Genomic DNA, 22,177 nt, shown 5'->3' with positions numbered 1-22,177 from the left:
ATCTTACCAGAGAGATCAGTGAGGCTATGTTGCATAGCTAACAATAGCGTTTTGACCTCATGCGCCGGGGCTGTCGACGTCTCGTGCGATTGTTCAGGGCCTAGTTGGCTATTGTCCTCTGCATTGGACCATGTAGCCACCTTTTTGGAGTCAAAGACCAGCTTGGGCTGGCAGCCATCAGGCTTCCCCATTGTGTGGGCCAGGTGGCTTACAAGAATAATTAGGCAATTGTGTAGGAGAGCTGGACGGTGGCTGGTGCACCCAAGGGACCTCCGCGGGGGACGGTGTATGGATTGTGAAGCTCCAGTGGCGAGGTGGACAATACAAATAGAAGGGGGCACAGTCACAAAAATGGATTCTAAACATCAACTGCAGGAGAGCCACAAGTCATAGGAAGTCAGTGCAGGATGATTCAAGAAAAACAGCAACTGGTCAGTATGAGGACCTCGCAGGTGGTCGGCAGGCAAGTAGCAGCGATGGTCACCAGGGAAGGAGTGAGCACTGAGGCATGTACGCCAGGTGGTGGAGAAGAGTCTGTGCCCAACTCCGGCGGCGCAGTACGTGCAGGATCAGGCCATGACGGACTCCATGTGGACACAACAGCAACCCCAGAGCAGGCGCAGCAGCAGTTCACCAGTAATAAGCGCAACCAATAGGGGCTAAGTGTGTGAGTCCACAGTGTTATCCAAAGTACCAGGGATAAGGCCGCCGAAGGCGCACTCGGACAGCGCACCGATCAGTTCCCAAAGAGGGAGGCAGGCAGACAAGTGCAGCAGTAGGGGGTCACGGGCGGCCACAGTGGCAATCAGAAGTGGCAGGGATAGCCTCGGTGCGCCACCGGAGTCCAGCGCGGGCAAAAATCGACAATGGCGTCAGCTCCGTTGCAAGTATAGTCACCAGTATAGGGCAGGGATACCAATCGTCACCTCTAGAACTGAATGGTGCCAACTGTGAGCAGTAACAAATAAGTTGTGATAAGCTCCGGTCAAGCTTCATGCAAGTGTTATAGGCTGGAGCAGGAATGAGGCTCCCAGGTAGCGTTAGAGCATAGCCGGCTAGAAGTCTAGGTGAGGAGCGGACAGCGGTGCTTGATTGGGCCTCAGGGATTAACACAGGGCAGCAGGCACCACACCGTATGTCTCCAGAGGCTCTGATGGATCTTTGCCTCATAATCTTCACATGCCAGTGGCACCTGGGCTTGCAGTCGGACAGATTGTCAGCAGGCATAGGGAGACAGCAGTCGCCGCCGGCGAAGAAGGCCCGCCACCACGTGGGATCCCCAGGACTCACGTAGCAGCAGTAGCCGCACCGGCCTCCAGGAGTTGCACCATGCTCGCCCCTCGATAGACAGAGGCAGATCAGGAGCCGGTCAGCAGTGTCAGGGAGCCACGAAAATCAGCACAGTGTTGCAGGAGAGATCCAGTATTAATCTGCCGGGATTTCATTCAGGAGTCATGCGGTAGGGGTTGGATTTATGATGGATTTTTCATGCCAAGCTGCCAGACCCTCACAGGCGTGCGGCCATCTTGGTCGTGCGCCACCTAGCGCCCCTCGTCAAACTGTTCTTCCATTTTTGAAGGGTGTGGGTGCACCAAATTTCAACATGGCTGTATATATGTGTTTATAGAGGTTTGTTTGTGGTATTTTTGAGTGCAATTTGGTTGATGACTTGTTGATATGATGTTTTAAATGATGATTCCATCCTGTGGCATATGAATTTGATGGGCCCTTGCATATTGGTGGTATGTTGATGTGAGTGCACTGATCTGTTTTATTTATTTATTTTATACAATTTATAAAGCGCGCAAATTCCCATGGGTGTCTTGGCGCTACAGACAGCGAGCATGAACCAAGATCTATAGACTATTGGCTAAAAAGCCATGTTTTTATAATTTTCCTGAAGGCAAGCACGGTTGGTCTAGTCTTGATCTGGGTAGGGAGAGTATTCCACAATTTGGCGGTGGCGACGGTGAATCATCTGTCACCCCATGAAGCGTTCTTAGTGCGGGGGACCCTTAACAGGTTTGTTGTTGTTGACCGTAGGGATCTATTGGGGGTGTAAGCACCAAGAGCTTCCTTCAGGAACACAGGGCCTTGAATTTGATTCGACCTATTATAGGAAGCCAGTGGAACTGACTGTTGCAGCACTTTTGAGATCGATTTGTACTTAGGGGTGCCTGATAGAATCCTGGCAGCTGAATTCTGGACCAGCTGTAAATTCTTGAGGACCTTACTTAGTGCATTCATGAAGAGACTGTTGCAATAGTCAATTTTTAACATTACTAAAGTACTGACAAGGGCTTTTCCAGCACTGAGTGGGAGGAATGGTAAGAGTTTTTTTATCATCCTCAGTGTGTAAAAAGACGATGAGACAACAGTGTTGACATGAGCTGCAAAGGACAACTTGCTGTCAAATGTGACACCCAAATTTCTGACCTTTGATACAGGGAGTGGAGGTGGTTCCAGTTTGGTAGGCTACCAGATGGAGGACCAACCCTGGGACATTTTGCCAAAAATCATCACTTCTGTTTGTTCAGAGTTTAACTTTAGGCAATGGTTAGTCATCAACGTACTGATGGCCACCATTCTATCCTGAAAATAGGCCGCGACTGCTCCTCCATCGTTATGCACCGCAAGCACCAATTGTGTGTCATCAGTGTAAGATGTGAGACCCATCCAGTGTGCTTTGATGACTCTGGCCAAGTCCGACACATAGATGTTAAATAGTGTTGGACTCAGCGATGATCCTTGAGGCGCGCCACACGTGAGGGTGAATGATGGGGAGTTAAAAGCTCCAAGTGAGTTGAGTGTGGTTAGAAAGGAAGGAGGCTGATACCGATGGTTGAGACACGGTCGATCAAAGTAGTGTGGTCGACTGTGTAAAATGCAGCTGACAAGTCCAGCAGCACCAGGACGGCGGCACCACCTTGATTTAGTACCATTCTGATTTCTTCTGATGCCTTAATGAGTGCTGTCTCAGTTCCATGGCCCTTACGAAAGCCAAATTGCGTGTCATCCAGTAGATTATTTTCTTCAATATATTTGGACAGCTGAGAGTTCATAATTTTTGTTGGTCTGGGATTGTGGCTGGCATTCTGAAAGTCTGGTGTATTGTGCGTCAATGGCGTTTGCAAGGACCATAAAGTGGGTGGTGCCTTAACGTGGCTTTATGGCTCATCTTCAGTAGTCTTGGTTTCAATATTTAGATACTTTGATACACATTTATGCTTTGAAGCTAGCATTTCTGTAAGTGTTGGGTTAACAAACAAAATCACTATATTTAGATGTGCAGACTTACAGGTCAGTTTTCCCTGCCCAGAACAACCTGGAAAACCATGGTGGTAAGTGGTAGTGATAACTGTCTAATGCCCCCATGCCACAGGAGATAACTCCCATGGTGAGAGGATCATTTTCTTTTTCAAAAAGAAAGTTCAGTTTCAGTATTTTGTTTTTGATAGTTAAAAAAATAATTGATACACGGCTCTGTCATGTTGATGGAGTAGTACGTCAAATATCAAAAGGTATTGACAGGAACGTCTGTGTGCCCGCTACAGGAACACCTCAAACCTGGGTCAATGGGTTCCCTCACCAGGGGACTCCCATTGACCTTAGTTTGATCTGTTTCTGCTGCGGGCACTAGACCTAGCCACAAGCGGGGAAGCAGTTTTATTGACACAGTGGATTAACTAAAAAATCACCAAATTTAGATATGCAGACATACAGGTCAGTTTTCCCTTCCCAAAACCACCTGGAAAACCATGGTGGGAAGAGGTAGTGATAACTGTCTAATGCAACCCTTGCCACGGGAGAGATCTTCCATGGTGAGAGGACCTGTTTTTGTTTCAAAAAGAAAGTTCAGCATCAGTATTTTGTTTTTGATAGTTAAAAAGAAATTTGATACAAGGCTCCGTCATGTTGATGGAGTAGAACGTCAAATATCAAAAGGCATTGACAGGAAGTTCTGTGTGCCCGCTACAGGAACACCTCAAACCTGGGTCAATGGGAGCCCTCACCAGGGGACTCCCATTGACCTTAGTTTGATCCGTTTCTGCGGCAGGCACTAGACCTAGCCACACAAGCGGGGAAGCGTTTTTATTGACACCAGTGGGGCAATGCTGGGTGGTGGGAATTTTGTGGATTCCTACAGATTCTGGAGATTTCATTCACAGAAATGTAATTAAAAAGCATTGTTTCAGGCAACGTTTGAAGTTTGCAGAGCATTTTGGGTAAGAAAACCTATTAGGAGTCATGCAAGGCACACCACACTGGACTCCCCTGTTGTCTAGTTTTTAATAATGTCTGTGGTTCATAGGTTTTCATGGGTGGCCCCAGAGCATGGCCCCAAATACAGCATCTACTGTAACCTTTTGTGTTGTGACCTCTTGTCCCATCCTCACAAATGGGGTACCGTTCTTATCAGGAGATGTGTGAGTTGGTAGGAAATTTGTCGCTCCCTAAAGATTCCAGAACTTTCTGTCACAGAAATGTGAGGAAAATGTGTGTTTCTTAATAAAGTTTGAAATTTTCTAGGGCTTCTCTGTAAAATTACCTAGTGAGAGCCATGCAAGTCATGCACCCCTGGACTTCCCAGCATGTCTAGTTTTCAAAAATCTTTAAGTTTGCTAGGTTTCCCTAGGTGCTAGATTTGCTAGGGTCCAAAATCTACAGCTACCTACATTGCAAAAGTAGGATTCATATTCAGTGGAAGAACATGTTGCGTCCATCTTGTGTTTTGGGACGTATTTTTTTCAACAATCACTTTTATTAAACATTGCATTGTGTGAATTACTGAAAAATAGATTTGATTAAAGTTATTGGTGATTTTTAGACAAAGATGAAGGATCTGGTTTATGTATGTTGATAATGTTCACCCCTTGATAAAATCATTAGGCACACTTTTTATATGTTGTGGTATGGTGTTATGAGCGTTTCACAAAGTCAATAAATCTGACTAACTGCGGCCAGAACCTGAGTCCATCCATAGGTTGATGGTTATGGAATTTCTTTCCTTTCTGTCCATGCTCCAGCACGTTTGGGGTGTAAAGTTTGTAATGAGTGTCATGAGGCAGCTACTTTGAAATGCAAGTGAGTCAGGGAAAAGCTTTGCCCCACAATCCTTGGCACGCTGGCCCATCGTGCCAGCACTTAGTGCAAATGGCAAGCCTGAGATGAGTTTGAAAAGGCTACTTAAGTGGGTGGCACAATAAGTGCTGCAAGCACACTAATATATAAAACGGAAAAAGGTATCAAGGAACCAATACTGTACATTTGTGTGGAGCGAGCACATTTAATTACCCTCTCCAGAATACTTTATATTTGCACTGAATATATCTAATTCAATTTACAACACACATGAGCAAAACGCCTATTCAAAGAGCAAGTGCATGACATATATCACATTACAAATAACATAACATAAACAAGATCACATATATACATATCAAGACCAATAACCCTAAAGTAATTTGTTCGTTATAGTGTCCCCCTAGAAGAATTCTGGGCGATACACTTAGAGGTAGTCATAACGTGAAATAATGCAGGGCTAAAAATTAACCTAGCTATTAGTGTGTCCTTCGTTAGCCTCTCCAGGACAGGGGTTATACACAACTAAAAAGGAATACAATAACGCCCCATTATACTCATCCCCAAAACGATGAGGAGTAAATCGGTAAAGCTGGTCGACTGCCCAAGGACCCCTCAAAACCTGTACACCACAGTGCCACCAAAAGCCTACAAAAATCGCTCCACCATGTGTCATTAAATTATCTACCAAACCACAGCTACCTTACATTACCATAAACATGTATGACATGCCAACCATAAATCACTACACTGCATGCAGATCCCTGCAACTTAAGTACTGCCCGTCTTCTTCATAGTGAAAACAATTTACCAGAGCACCAATCACCAACGTCTAACACCGTGATGACACACAGTCTAACGCATAGCTAATTCTATTTACATCTCTGTGCAAGTGCAGACGCGTAAGCTCCCACACGTTGAACGAATATACTGCAACCGTGGAGCCCAGCCTATAAAGATATATCCACTATATATCCACTACTATTGGATTAGTATCTAAATACTAATCCAAGTCGGGTCAAACCTGTGTCTATGGCCATATAGAGGGGGGCGCTTACCTTCCCGTTAACATGTGGAACACACCCTCTGCAACGGTCTCTTTGGTAAATACAGAGTGTCTCACAACTGGTTATCTCCCGATTTCGACCTGCAACGGTCAAACATGCCTATAAGTCATCCTGACTCAGCCGTGGTGAATCAACGTATAAACGTATTCAAAATATTCACACAGGAAATTACTTACGAGAATTCGCCTTTCCAAATGAGTGCACGATCCTTCGCTATGTAGCTTCTCTCGCAACGCCCGACTGAATCCAAAACGCGCAAATGCCGGCATGTATGAAAGCACAGAAGTACCTTTCCTCGTGCGCAACGACCCGCCCATCTAAAGGAGGGACATATAAATGGGACTGAGCATCGGGCACACTGTTCCACATTACGTCGTACGCCATACAGGACAGGGCTATAATCTCACACTTTCCTACTAATCCAAACCTCTCATATTCTAACCAACCACTCCGCTGGATACAGTCTGGAAATAGAACCAGGTACTGGCCAGGCAAAACACCCCCAGGACCGCAATTAAATAAACAATCAACAAAACGCCTACACGAGGTCTAAACCAAAATCTATACTAAAAAACAAGTTATCTCACCGTACCAAAACTAATAGTGATATAAAATTAATAGTGATATAAAATTATTAGTGATATAAAATTAGGCAGTCGGCCAGACATCTCCCGATGGACTCCAACACTCGGAGGGAGGAGCAATCTTTCTTCCCAAGTACAAATAAAATAGCATAAAATATATACATATATGTACACAATATGTTCATACAGTGGCAGAGCCTATATACATACAGGTGAAACTGAATGTATGCATAAATACCTAGAACCATGAGGTCCTGTAGCAGGCCCTAATTCCTGACAACAGTTACAGGGTTTATGCATATGATCCCCACATTTCACATATAGTCATCTGACATCAATTGTGGATCAATGCCCACACTTCATCTCGATCATTCAGTCCTATACTGGATGTCTGATATCTTTCTATCTTTCTATCAGCCGTGCTTCTAGATTATTTAAACTCCTTTGAAGGACTGTTTTGTTAGGTGTCTTCACTACAGCCAAGATGGACCATGTCAATTCATTCTCGCCATGTCCCATTTCCATATAATGCTGGACCATAGGAGCCCCTACGGTCCTGCATTGTATGCGGGATTTGTGCTGTAATATCCGCATTTTCGCTGCTTGTGTTGTCTGTCCAATATAAGTTTTATCACATGGGCAGGTCACACAATATATTACATTTCTTGTATTGCAATTTGAGAAACACAGTTGTTGGTGTTGTCTCTTGTGAATCGTCACAGATTTAGAATCTTCCGTGTATTGGCATGCGGCGCAACTGTTACACCTGCAATGTCCTATTACTGCTGGTAGCCCCAAAAGACCTCTCAAATCTGTTGGGGTGGGTTTCTGACGAATCGTTTTTACTAAATAGTTTCTCATGTTTTTTCCTCGTCGAAACGCGAATAAAGGCTTCGGGATGTTCAAATGATCTATTAGCCTTAAATTCCTGAGGATAATCTGTTTTACTTTGTACGCCTTGGGATTAAAGGTAAGTACACAAACCAATTGTTTGTTTTCTTGTTTACTTTTTTGGAGTGACTAAATTTTCCCGTGGAGTGTACCACGCTCTTTTTAGTGCCCCTCTAACTAAACGTTTGGGGTACCCTCTAGTGGTAAGTTTCTCTGTAAGATCTTAGCATTTTTGAAGTAGTCCTTTTTATCACTACAATTACGTCGGACTCTCAGGAACTGCCCGTAGGGCAAGTTGTCCTTGAGATTACGCGGGTGCCCTGATGTGTAATCGAGGAGGTTGTTACGGTCAGTACGCTTGGTATACAAGTCTACCTCCAATCTACCGTCCCTGTCAACAATCCAAACATCTAGGAAATTAATCCATGTTTTACTAGCTGTTTTGGTAAATTTGAGATCTGTAGTCCGGGTGTTAAGCCAAATATGGAAGTCTTCCAATTCTTCTTGTGTACCTTTCCATAGCATGAACACATCATCAATGAAGCGGACCCACTCAAGGATGTGACCCCTTAATGGGGCCGCTTCATGGAAGATGTGTATCATTTCAAAATGGTCCATCACCAAATTCGCTATTTCTGGAGCAAAACAGCAACCCATCCCTACCGTTGCAGGTCGAAATCGGGAGATAACCAGTTGTGAGACACTCTGTATTTACCGAAGAGACCGTTGCAGAGGGTGTGTTCCACATATTAACGGGAAGGTAAGCGCCCCCCTCTGTATGGCCATAGAGACAGGATTGACCCGACTTGGATTAGTATTTAGATACTTCCTACCTATGTATATGAATATATGGCTATATCTTTAAAGGCTGGGCTCCCCGGTTGCAGTATATTCGTTCAATGTGTGGGAGCTTACGCGTCTGCACTTGCACAGAGATGTAAGTAGAATTAGCTATGCGTTAGACTGTGTGTCATCACGGTGTTAGACGTTGGTGATTGGTGCTCTGGTAAATTGTTTTCACTATGAAGAAGACGGGCAGTACTTAAGTTGCAGGGATCTGCATGCAGTGTAATGATTTATGGTTGGCATGTCATACATGTTTACGGTAATGTAAGGTAGCTGTGGTTTGGTCGATAATTTAATGACACATGGTGGAGCGATTTTTATAGGCTTTTGGTGGCACTGTGGTGTACAGGTTTTGAGTGGTCCTTGGGCAGTCGACCAGCTTTACCGATTTACACCTCATCGTTTTGTGGTTGAGTATAATGGTGCGTTATTGTATTAATTTTTTGTTGTGTATAACCCCTGTCCTGAAGAGGCTAACAAAGATAAGGCTGAAACGTGGTCACGTCGACAGATACTTCAAAGGAGGAGTCACAGGACTACGAGTGATTCTTGAAACTTTTTCGTGACACACTAATAGCTAGGTTAATTTTTAGCCCTGCAGTGTTTCACGTTATGACTACCTCTAGGTGGATCGCCCAGAATTCTTCTAGGGGGACACTATAACGAACCAATTACTTTAGGGTTATTGGTCTTGATATGTATATATGTGATGTTGTTTATGTTATGTTATTTGTAATGTGATATATGTCATGCACTTGCTCTTTGAATAGGCGTTTTGCTCATGTGTGTTGTAAATTGAATTAGATATATTCAGTACAAATATAAAGTATTCTGGAGAGGGTAATTAAATGTGCTCGCTCCACACAAATGTACAGTATTGGTTCCTTGATACCTTTTTCCGTTTCATGTATTTATCCCTATCCAGGTATTTAAGGGTTATTTGGGTATACCCCTGTTGCTGCTTCTAGCAAGCACACTAATAGCATATAATTTACAGACCCTGGGTACATGTAGTACCACTTTTCTAGGGACTTACACGTAAATTAAATGTGCCAATTGGGTGTACATCAATTTTACTTCTTTACAGGGGAGAGCACAAGTACTTTAACACTGGTCAGCGGTGGTAAAGTGCACAGAGTTCTAAAGGTCAACAAAAATAGGTTGAGTCATGTTCAACAGCCTGAAAAGCCATAATTCACACAAGGGACTGAAATCAGAGTTTGAATTTTAAATGGACCTATTGCTTGACATTTGAAAAATGTTTCTTATATTAAGTATGAGAAATATAGATCGGTGAGTCCCAGGCCATACAGTAGCTACTGGTCTGAATTATAACAACTAGGGGGTATATTCACAAGATCGTGTGATAACTACCGCATGAGTAGCGTAACGCAACTTTCAGTATCGCAGCCCATTGCGGGAAAATAACCCCGTGACAACATGGGATTCACAACAAGGCGGTAGCATGCGATAGTCACCAGATAGCGCGGACAATGTCCGCAATACAACCACCCCGACGGAGATAAAAACACAAACCACAACACCAGAAAACATGCGATGGGCCAAAGCGCGATGAGGAAATCAGCAATAAGCAGAGCCAGGCCTGCAACACACACCTGGTGGGTGGGAAAAATCCCCATAAAAGCAGAAAAAACACCCACACACAAACTGACCTACACCCAAGCACCATGGAGGCAGCCGGAGCAGGCGCAGAGGATGAGAGCAACCCCACAAGCACCCCGGACGACCAGCCTGGGACCACAGATAAGTTCAGTCCACAGGCGAACAGGATCATAGTCACGGAGGTGATGGAACACCATCAACAAATCTTCGTCACCTCCAACGTGTCACTGGGCACCAAATCTACAATATGGCGGGACAAGGTGAATGCTGTCAGAGAGCACAAGAGGACAATGGATGAGGTCAAGAGGCGATGGAATGACATCAAGCATAAGACCAAAGAGAAACTCTCCACCAACCAGAAGGCAGCAATGCAGACTGGAGCTGGGGGCCCAGTGCCACAGCTGGAGCTGTATGACATTTTGGAGCTGGTGTCGACAGTCATCAGTGTGGAGACACAACACAACCGCAACAGGGTAAGTGACCACCAGGTACTGGGGGGACGGGTGGAGATGGCCCCAATGGCACACATGCACAATCAAGCAGAGCACAATACAAACCCACAATTACTCTGGGTCATCGCTCAGATCTACAGACTGTCACAATTTACAATGCCATGCTGTCTGAATGTCAACCTGTACCATGCATCTACACATGTGGACACATTGCATTACACCATCTCCCCTTCACATCGCAGGGGCACCGTCAACACCTCCTGCAGAGCAGTCACAGCCACTCTTCATGCATCGACATCCAAGACATCATTGACCTCATCCGCCACTCACCTCCAGGCTCAGGGCAGCCCAGCTACATCAATGAAATGCCATCCCACACCCAAACCACCCAGCAGGAGGCTCCCACAGCGCCGGCACCCTCCCAAGACCTCCAGTAACAACACATGGCCATCCAACGCTGTGTGCTGGAGTGCCAGATGGAGACAGCTGAGCAGGTGTGGGTGGGCTTTGGCATCATGGCTGCCAAACTGGACGCCATCCTTGGGTGTCTATGTCCACCCCATGGTCTCCAAGAGCCCTGACTGACATTGTTGGAGTCATGACGTGGAAAGAAGAACACCTGTCCGCTCAGAGTGGCTCCAGCGATGCCAGCCGTGAGCTGTCACACATACGGAGGCTCATGGAGGACGTGGTGCATATGGAGGCGGAAAGGATGGAAGCCACCGCTGCACATCATCGAAATGTAGCTGTGATCTATCATGCCCTACTGACCTCCACCATGGCATTGCCTCCACAAGGTGTGGCGCAGATGAATGCTGCTGCCCCCACACCATCCACAACCCTGCCCCCTGGGGTGTCAGTGCAACCCAGTGTGGCAGCCGGTTCTACTCAGGCCCCTGATGTGTCAGTGGCACAGAGTGCGGCAGACAGTTCTACAACACCCACATGTGGGGCAGGGCACACACCCGGGGACGAGGACATGGATGGGACTGTGGTCAGAAGGACCAGGCGCTAGCATTCATTACTGTCACATGGCCTGTTTCTGCTTGGTCCTGCACATGGCCTCATGACCTTACACTGACCCACAACACACTCCAGTGCACTAACCTTGGACAGCGACATGGACTGCCACTTCCGGAATGGTGACCAATGACATGTTGACTAGGCTGGGGACTGTACCCTTCCCGTCAGCAGGACTTGTCATCCCCGGATGGACTCTGTCTGGCCTTACGAGGGCCCATATAGTGTAGTGTGCTGGGCATTGCCCTGAACCGCTTCATCTGCATAACTGCACTGGCTGTGCAATAAACATCCATGTGATGCACTGCTATCACATCTTTCATCAGTCATGTATGCATGTGTAGATGTATGTAGGGGCAGTGATTAACCTTGCGTCAATGATGCTCATCCTGTGGGATGCCAGTCAGAGGGTGCTACATTGCATTTTCCATACCGGTTCCCATGGACACTACACAACAGGGACACACGCATCACTCACTTTCATATCCGGACACGGACTGAACCATGCCCAGAGACAACGTGTCATGGTGGGAAGCCCTGCGCTGGTCCAGCGTATGGCAGGCCAGACCACTCGGCTTACGCTCAGATGGGGGGCCCTCATTGCTACCCGTTGCAGGCATACTCGCCGGTGGTGTGCAGGTCACTGGTCTAGTTGTCAGCATGTCACAGCCACTCCCCGAGGGCTGGTTTGCACGCACACCACACCCATCCGGCACAGGCGTCACAGACCATGTGACCCCGCCAACATAAGGGGCTGACGATGTCACATTCTCTTCTGCCTATGGCGACTGGATGACGGACGACACGGTTCCCAATAATAAAGGGCCCAAGAGTTTTGTTGCGCACAGGGTCAGTGGGAACCCAGGCTTGCGTACGGCACGGGCCCACAACCACGTGGCGCTGGCTGGGGTTGCACAGGGTTAGTGGCAACTCAGGCCTGCGTAAGGCACGGGCCGACCACCACGTGGCGCTGACTGGGGTTGCACAGGGCTAGTCGCACCTGGCGCATTTTGCAGGCACAAGCACCCTGCCACAGGACGGTGACTTTGGGTGCACCGAGTCAGTGGCACCTCTTCTGAGCGGGTGGGCACCCTGTGATGATGCCCTGTCCCGGCGGTCCAGTCAACTCAGGTTTTGTTTGCCCTGCTGGACTGCAGTGTAGGCCAGAGCCTGCGGCCAGCGCGGGCCTACCACCACGTGGCCTCGCTTCCAAATCACAGACTTAGTGGCACCCATTGGGCTGATCAGGTGTGCAAAAGACACACAATTGATGTACGTAATGCTGAACAAATCAAGATTGGGCGGGTGTGCAGCCTGCGATGTTCCTGGGTGCTCTGGTATGTCCTCTGTCATGGAGGATTCAAGACCCAGCACCAAACGTGAGGCCTGGTGGCCTACGCTGCATGGCTGCATGGTGTGGAGGGTGCCATGTCCACGGGCCCCGGGCTTGTGGCTTGCAGCGGCATGTGGTGGGTCATCCAGTCTACACACCGGTGGTGGAAGGTGAGCAGTGAGGCCTGGGTGTGCATGGGCAGGCATGCTCAGTGGGCGGTGGGTGCCTTTGTGATGCCGCTGCCTGGGTGTGTATGGGCGGGTAGGCGATGTTATCTTGTGCAAGTGTGTGTACTGTGCCAGTCATGTATCTGGACTCTGTTTCAGATGACGGCTCTGACTCAGATGTGTGTCCTGGTGTACTGCTCTGCATACCGGCACGTGGTTGGAGACAGCAGGTGAGCAGTGTGGCCTGGGTGCGCAGGGGCGTCTCTCTCTCTCTCTCTCTCTCTCTCTCTCTCTCTCTCTCTCTCTCTCCCGTCTTCTCTCTCTCTCTCTCTCTCTCTCTCTCTCTCTCTCTCTCCCTTCTTCTCTCTCTCTCTCTCTCTCTCTCTCTCTCTCTCTTTCCCTCCCTCTCTCTCTCCCTTCTTCTCTCTCTCTCTCTCTCTCTCTCCCTCTCTCTCTTCCTTCTTCTCTCTCTCTCTCTCTCTCTATCCATCTCTCTCTCCCTCTCTTCTTCTCTCTCTCTGTCTCTCCCTCTCTCTCTCCTTTGCTCTCTCTCTGTCCTTTGATGTGCGCAGGACACACCTTCTCATCATGTTTTTTTTCTTGCAGGCTGTGACCTACAGACTGTCTCGCAGGGAGCCGGCATGTGTCTTCATTTCATTTTGGTGTTCATGTTAATAAAGTTGTATTTGTTTCTTCAAAAGTGAATGTGGGATGCTCATGTCTGTGACGACACATGCACTTCAACTGTTGGTATTGTGCGACATCATGCAGAATATTTTGTACATGTTTTTGTGTAGTTGAAGTGGTATGTCTTTGTTGGGGGGGGGGGTGCCAGGAAGGGGTGGTCCCGGGGGGTTGGGTCGGTGGCTGCTGTGGCTCTCATGGGTGTTCGAGCCGCATGATGGGTGGCCCCATGGCATCTGTTGCCCTTCCGATGTGGCCCTCGGCTGGTCTCCCTTTTGTGGTGCTGGCTGTGGTCCGACTTAACACCAGGTCAGAGCAGGTGTAGATTTCCTGGTGCTAACGCGCCTTATTGCCTGTTTTGTGGTTTTATCGCCGATCTGTCTGGTCGTTGAGAATGTTGAGGTGTGGTGTGGTCGCGGCTTTTGGCACGGGAACGCCCACTCTGCATCTCATTAGCAATATTTTTTGCAGCTGCTATTGCGGGTAAACTGGTGCTGTGGGCTGTTAGCACCAGCTTGTGAATGGGGTGATAAATTTATCGCAACTTTGGCTGCGATAAAGGGTGTTCCTTGTAAATATGCCGCTAGGTTGTTTAGCCACAGGTATCCTGGATAATCCACGCTGCCCAACCCCATAACTTTGAACCAAGGACCCCTATTCAGCACTTGAGGCTCAAGGAAACGAGTCAGAGTAGCCCAAAGCTTGCTCAGGAGAGATGCTGTGGGCTGCAGATTCAGAACTCAGCAACACAAAAAAATACATACCACACATAAATTAACAAAGATATTTAGCATGCTAGGTGAAAAATGCCTATGGTAACAACCTTTAAAGGGCCTCACAACTAACAGGAAGCACACGCAAAAGAAAGATCCCACATCTCATATACCTCTCTAGATATACCCATCACCGGGTACATTTCTAATGGTTTGAAAACCAGCAGGTCCTAAATCCTAAAAACACAATATTCCTGTGTACCTTACAAATATAAAGTGGTACATTAATAAAATTGCTACAGATGCTCATCCCCACTGCCATCCACCTCTAGTCCTGAGCATTATTGGCCTCCCTGTGGTCAGGGCACTACCTTTCACAATGTAGTCTATGCTGGGGTGACATTGCAGGTTTTGAGGACCCAGGATTCAAAAATTCTAATGCAGGATTTGAGGATCCTGTAGTCTAAAAAGTCATCCCCATGGCATGGCATGGCCTGGTGCTTGACTTTCATCATCGTTGACGAGAGAAAGCCTCTGTTTGGACTTTGCTGTTCATCTGTTTTCCTACTCTCCACCTGAGACAATCTTCACGCCATGTTTATCTTCTCAAAGGTTGTTTGCTTCTGGCACAGCTTGGACTAGTTTCTTCAACATCAGCATCAATAGTTTCCTTCCATCCTTTGAACTCTTCAAAGAACATTGTATCCTAGGCACTGTTTTCTGAGGCCTCAGGTTAGTAATTAGCAGGGAAAGAGGTACATGTGTTTGTTTGATTTGTAAAACTACTATTGAATTGCTGAGTTGCCCCTTGCACGTATGTACTGATACTTTACTTAGCCTTCTAAGTTGGGTGGTAACATATCTCATAGTAAGAGGACAACTCCATTTAGGAGGGTTTCTATGCAGGAATGTACCTCTTCTTGCACAAAACAATCCTGCCAACAACACAGGCACCCTTGCACCATGGTGCAAGGGTGCCTGTGTTGGTACTAGCCTGCTAAAATGAGCCAGCGCAGGGAGAAAGGACAGGAATGCACTGTATTTCTTAAATATGGTGCATTCCTGCCCTTTCACTGCGGCATAGGGCTGCGCTGTCCTATGCCAAATTACAATAAATGAGGGCCTAAGTGCCTTAAACTTAAATGAAAACGCACAAAATATAGAATTTGAACTCAGACAGACTAATGGAGAGGAGAGGATGCTGACAGTTTCACATTATGCATTCATCCCAGCTTTATTACATGGAAGTGGGCAGAGGAACACATAGTTATAAATATAAGTGTTATGAATCAGACCCCCCACTTCAAAGAATGCTTATAGCTGCCTTACGTAAGATGAAGAAGTGAGTTCTGCCCTACTTAAACATCATTATATTTTTTGATTTTAGACAATTTGGTTTTTGGGCCACTAATTGTGTCTCATTCACTGAAAGCACAGCTTAGATTGATTTGAGTGCTGACAGTGTCCACTTTTTAAAATTAGATCCACATTTGAACTGCTTGTTTAAGAGGCTCTCTGCTAGTTCCACATGAATATATGTGCATGCAAGTGTACACTCATGGACAGGCTGAATGAGTGAGAGTACTTTACCTCAGCCCAGTGCTCTGAGGTTACATAGGCCCGAGCACAAACACTTCCATTTTACATGCCTACTTTTAAAATTGACATCTTTTTAGATGATGACTTTTAACACACATTTGCTTGCACAGCCTCATGAGATAATGTTCTCAGAAATGGTTTGCTTACAACTACAATTTCTTCATAAGCATATCATTCTGCCTTAGAACATTATTTCTAGGGCTTAGTGTACTGCGCAAAATGTGGTAGATAGACTCAACAATTACAAGAAGACCAGGACTCCAGCATGGAATGAATGAGTGCAGTTTATTATATAATCAACTCTATGCCTCTGTGTAGGCAGAAGAACATCTCAATGGATTGTCAAAGTTCGCCCCATGCCTGCATTCCAACCCAGCTGTATTCCAACACCATCCTGAAGATGACAGACATACGCCCGCAAGTAAATGGGGTGTTTGACCACTCTGAGGTATTTTGGCAGATCCGCACACCCTATGCTTTATAAGATAGGAAGCTTAATGAGATAGGAAATGCTACGTAGGAATGCAATTATATGTATGCATATAATCTAATGCAAAGGCATGATGGTTGAATTATTCATGCTGTTCGCAATTTAGTAATGCTGGTAACACTGCTTTGCTCCGTTTTATTATTCATTGCACCACACATATGTTACACGAGAGTAAAATTGCTTCGATAATGTATGAAATACCAATTTAAAAGTGTAGGATCTGCTTCCACGATTTCCTTGTGAGAATTAGGGTTGTCATGTTCTGAGGTTTCAGACACTGTCTGGTGCCCTGTCAGTTTTGGGGCCCAGATGGTGCACTGTGACCTAGCCAGGAATTGAGTCAACATATTTTGATGGCATGAGTGGACTCAGTCCCATATAGTTTTGAAGTTTGCGTTGCCAAAATCACAGGGGCTTAATTATGAGCCCCTTGCGCCAGTTTTGCGCCGCCGCTGCGTCCTGAGGCAGGGGTGGCATAAATAATGCGCCATGTTGCGCCATATTTACAAAGTGACACATCTGGGCAGATGCGTCACTTCGTAAGCCCCTGCGCTGCATTATACCTGCGTCAGGTATAATGTATGCAGGGTGGGCATTCCCCCCGCAAGAAAGGGTCGTAGCAGTGGCACAGTGATAACTATGAGATTTTGCTGCGCCACTTCTAGGACACCAATGCGTCACAACTTTACGCCTGCCTCATGGCAGGCATAAGAGTGACGCAGACCCTTTCACATGGGGCTTACCCCATGTGAAAGGAACATTGCTGGAGTTGCGTCGGGCTTCCAACACAACTCCAGCAATATGCCACTTTTTGTGCTGACAGATACGTCAGTTATACTGACGTATCTGTCCCTCCTTACGACATGATGCATCATATTGTAAATATGACGCATCATTGGTGTCGCAAGGAGGACGCACTGAGAAGTGGCGCATCGCTGCTTTCATGCAGCGATGCACCACTTCTCGTAAATGAGGCCCACAGTCTTACTGAGAAAGTAGGAACTGTACGACCCAAGCACCTGTACACAGGTGAGACCTTGAGTAAATTGATTATGGCCTATGCATGCCTTATAATATAAATAGGCATCCAAAAAGATATGCCCCCATTTCTTTTTGACTGAAGTGTGATTCTTTAGTGCATTTCCTTGAGTCTGATGCACTTCAATGTAAGTCTGTAGCACTTAACTTTATTTACACTGCAGTTGAAATATTACCTTTGCATTGGCTCAAAATTTAGAAAAAAGTTAACAACTCTTTTTTCTTTGCTCCAGGATATTCTTGCGGGTCATAGTGCGTTTTAAAAATATACAAAACATAACAGAGCATAACATGTTTGCGATGGCCTAGAAATATAATATTAATTTGGTCTTATTTGCACTTTTATATCTTTTGGGGCACATTTACTAATATTACATGAAACGCTGAGCAGCAGGGGAACTTGCTGTGCTTGATACTTGAAATGGGAAGAGCAGAAATGCTCCGTATTTACAAAGAATCACTGACAAAATATCTACTACCACAATATCGAGGTACAAAAATATTGTGACAAAAATATCAAATTCAAGAATATCGACATCCTATCTACATCATGGTAGGTACAAAAATATCAAGAAAGCAAATATCGTTGTCAAAAATATCATAGTTAAAAATATTGTTTTTTTAAAATGTAAAATAACATAAATAATACATATAATTAAAAGAAACATAGTTAAAAAAAAATTAAAATGTTTAAAAATGATAACTAATACATATAATGTAAAACTAAATTAAACATATACATGTACAATATAAAATATATACTTACTTAATAATATTCATAAATATTTTTTATAACTTATAAATTGTTAAAAAACATTTTAATTACTTCCCACCCTATCCCCCTATAAACCCACAACCTGCTCCTAAACTAAATTAACACAATTAATATAATTATCAAGGAATCAATTAATAAAAAAATATTACCAATTAACAATATTACTAATTAACAATACATTAATTATCAAGACCAAAAAATACAAATTAATAATTACTTTATTATAATTAAATTACTTCCCACCCTATTCCCCTATAAACCCACAATCCGCTATGGAACTTAAATGCAAAATGTAATTAAAAATGATTAATAATTTCTAAAAATTATTATTTAATTTACTATAATTAAATTACTTCCCACCCTATTCCCCTATAAACCCAGCACCCTCTACGGTACTAAAACGCAACGTTTACTTTTAAAAAAAATACTAACTTCTAAAAATGTAATATATATATATATTTAAAAAAATACAAAACATAGCAAAACATGTGGAGCACAGACATCTAAAATACATACTAAAATACATAACACTAACATAAACATCGATATTATTAACAACAATATTTTTGCAAACGATATTACTAACTTCACTATTAACAAAAACAATATTTCTTACCTTCAGGTCGATATTCTGGTCACCGATATTCTTGATGTTGATATTCTGTCTCTTCGACATTTACAACTCGATATTTCTGTGGATCAAAAAAAAACCTCGATATTATGTCTGTGCACCATTTACAAAGATATGGAGCATTTCTGGTCTCTATGTGTTCTTGCACTGTTTTGCTGCCTAGCTCCAACGTAGGGACCTTAGTACCAAGAGTGTCTGAGTTATGGGCAGGATTATATTTTATGGAGGAAGGTATGTCTTCCTGCAAAAAAGCAATTCAAAGAGGCATTTCTCTCTTTCTACGATTGGTGCAGGAGGCATCACACACAGAAAGAGGAAATAACAAGGAGAAAACCATCCTTTGGGAAGTGTACCAATTTGATGCAATCCCAGGTTTACAAACTGTTGTAAATCTGGAATTACAGCAAATTCATAGGTGCACAGCAACGCTGATGCTACACCCATGGAATGCCTCCCAGCTCGAAATGTAACGTAATGCAGCACAAGCAGCAATGGAAAGAGTCACAGATCTCCTCTTGCATGGGTTTGTAAAACTGAATTAAGGATTTGCCCTGCCATGCATAATCTTGCATGACTCAGGAGCAACACAACTTCTTATGGAATTTTGACCTTTTGGTTTTGCATTTTTTCTCTTAGAATTAGCTCTTATTGAGATTAAGGTTGTAGACTACCCTTCTAGACAAGAGATAGAACGTCTCCTCAAACAATTAACCCAATTGGAGGGTACTACATTTCTCTTGGCAAAGAAAGAGGGTAGTAACAAAATCTAAATAGGATAATTCCCTCACAATTGCTGACATGCATCGGCATGCCCTTCCCAGAGGCATAATATGGACACAGTAGACCTCTGGGTCCAGTCAACCAGGAGGGCTCTCTGAATTGTTGCTGTATCACTTTCCTGTGTCAAAGCTTCATTTTGCCATAATGGCAAATCCCATGATCCTGTGCAGGGAGATGGATGAGGCATGGAATTATGATGTTATATTTTAAAATTAAGCATAGACTCTCACCTTTAAAAACACCCCACCTCCACTTTAAAAAATCCTGCACAATGGAAAACTTTGAAAACAAAAATTAACTGCTGAAGAACATGGTTTACATGGCAGGTATGCAGGATATGAATTACAGAGCTTACCATGACTGTTAAACTGTTGTTGGGATTTGTTTAATTTTATGATCCTTACTGCACTGCAACCATGGCTCTTAAGTGAATGTCATTGGTCTTTTTAAGCATACTTTAGGTATCATGATCATTGTTCACCATAACGTCACTGTAACTTCATTTTTACTGTGAATGACAATTTTGAATAGTTAATCACATTCAACTTCTGTAAAAGAAATCGACCTACGCAGATGGCCAATCCGCACTGCACACTTCATTCTGCTATATGCAGCGTGGGTTGGTGAACCTCCACTACACATTTCCTTTTACTGAGTGCAGCACATTTAGGGTCAGGCCCTGTTTCTAACTTTCCATAGGAGGTCAACCCGCACTGGGCGTGGCTTTGGCCCTACAGAGCAGGGGTTGCCCACAGACCATTAACTACAGCCTCCCTTGTCCATGCTCAGTTAGGGTTGGCTGCAGGGCCTGGGCTACAGCCTCCTTTTGCCATGCCCAGTTGGGGTTGACTGCAGGGGCTGGACTACAGCCTCCTTTGCACATGCTAAATTGGGGTTGACTGCAGCCTGGACTACAGCCTCCTTTCGCCATGATCAGTGATGGTTGGCCACAGGGCCCTATCTACTGCCAGGTACTACGTGCATCCCTATTTGTTCCCCAGCACAGATGCAAAGAGCCATTAGGCGTATGCAACACAAATGCTCCTAATGTTTCATGATTTTATGTTTTTACATGGATTTAAGGACCCAATCTGGATTCATGAATTCGAAGAGGATCCACAAAATATTTATTAACAAAACTCTATAATTTAACCCTTCAAAACCTGCCTAACAATGTGTCAACAATGCTAATTTTTCTAAAATTAACTGAAAGATTTACACAAGGCCAAACAAAAGCATACATCTGAGTAAATGTCTCTAGTTTCCTGCCACATTTGGCAGATAACATGTAATATGCTTACTTTTTACACCACACCCTCCCCTTTCATTTCCCCCTCCTTAAACAGATTTCCAAGAACCTTAGCATGTTGAAGCTGTCACTTGTTTGGTTGTTTAGTTTGGTTGTGTGCTCATTGTATTCACAATATCTACAAATTCAGCTCTTAATGAGCACAGTTCGCAGAAAGTGTTGACTGGTCTGCCTGCCAACGTGAGTCTACTAATTAGGTATTTACCTTATCCCTGTTTGGTATCAGCATAGTTTCATCCATGACAGATGCTCATTTTTTCCCCATATTGTAGTAGGTTGTTTGCTTCCATTAAGTCTGGAAGTGTTTGATATGTTTTCCATTTCATAAACACGATGAAGCTGCATCACACTGCAAAATAGTTTCTGTATTTATAGACCAAAGACTGCTCCTGGCATGCAACTTGTTTGGGGCCAGATTTAGAGGATGGCGGCGGGGGAACTCCTTTGCAAAGGTGATGGAGTTCCCTCTCTGCCAAACTGAAGTTCTGCACTCCTCATTTAGAGTTTGGTGGTCTTCAGTATATCAGTGCTGGAGACTACTATGTCTCTGCAGCTGACATACACCTCCGAAGGCCTTATGGAGTAGGGGCCGCCAGAGGTTTTGCCATTTGTCAGCTCACCCTATTGGGAATGAGCGAACAAATGGCAAGCTAAACTCTTATCCCTGCCAGCTAAAGCTTAATCTGCAGGGAAGAGTAAGAGGCAGTGAAAACTCAAAAATGACCTTCACACCATGGAAGAAAATGCCCATAGGGAGAGTATCATTGTTTTATTTTCATAAACTAAATCCGCTTTGGAATAAAGGGGCCCATTAGGATGGCTGCCGGAAAACCATCCCGACCGCCATGGTAGCGGGAAAATACCGCCCGCCGGACCAGCGGGAAAAACGCCGGTCAGATTATGATAAACTTCCAAAATATTCGGACCACGGCGGTAGGAGGCCTCGAAAATCCGCCCGTAACCGACGGAGCTGTTGAAAATTTGACCGGGATGGTCGGATTCACAGTGAAAAAAAAAAAAAATGCCGCCAGGCAGGCAGAGTAACCACCTGTGACATTATGATCTCCATGATCCCACAGCGGTATGTTCCGCT

This window comes from Triturus cristatus, chromosome 2_2 (genome assembly GCF_964204655.1).
Source record: "Triturus cristatus chromosome 2_2, aTriCri1.1, whole genome shotgun sequence".
In the NCBI taxonomy this organism is placed as follows: domain Eukaryota; kingdom Metazoa; phylum Chordata; class Amphibia; order Caudata; family Salamandridae; genus Triturus; species Triturus cristatus.
The sequence above is the reverse complement of the archived record's forward strand: the minus strand, read 5'-3'. Positions refer to the sequence as shown.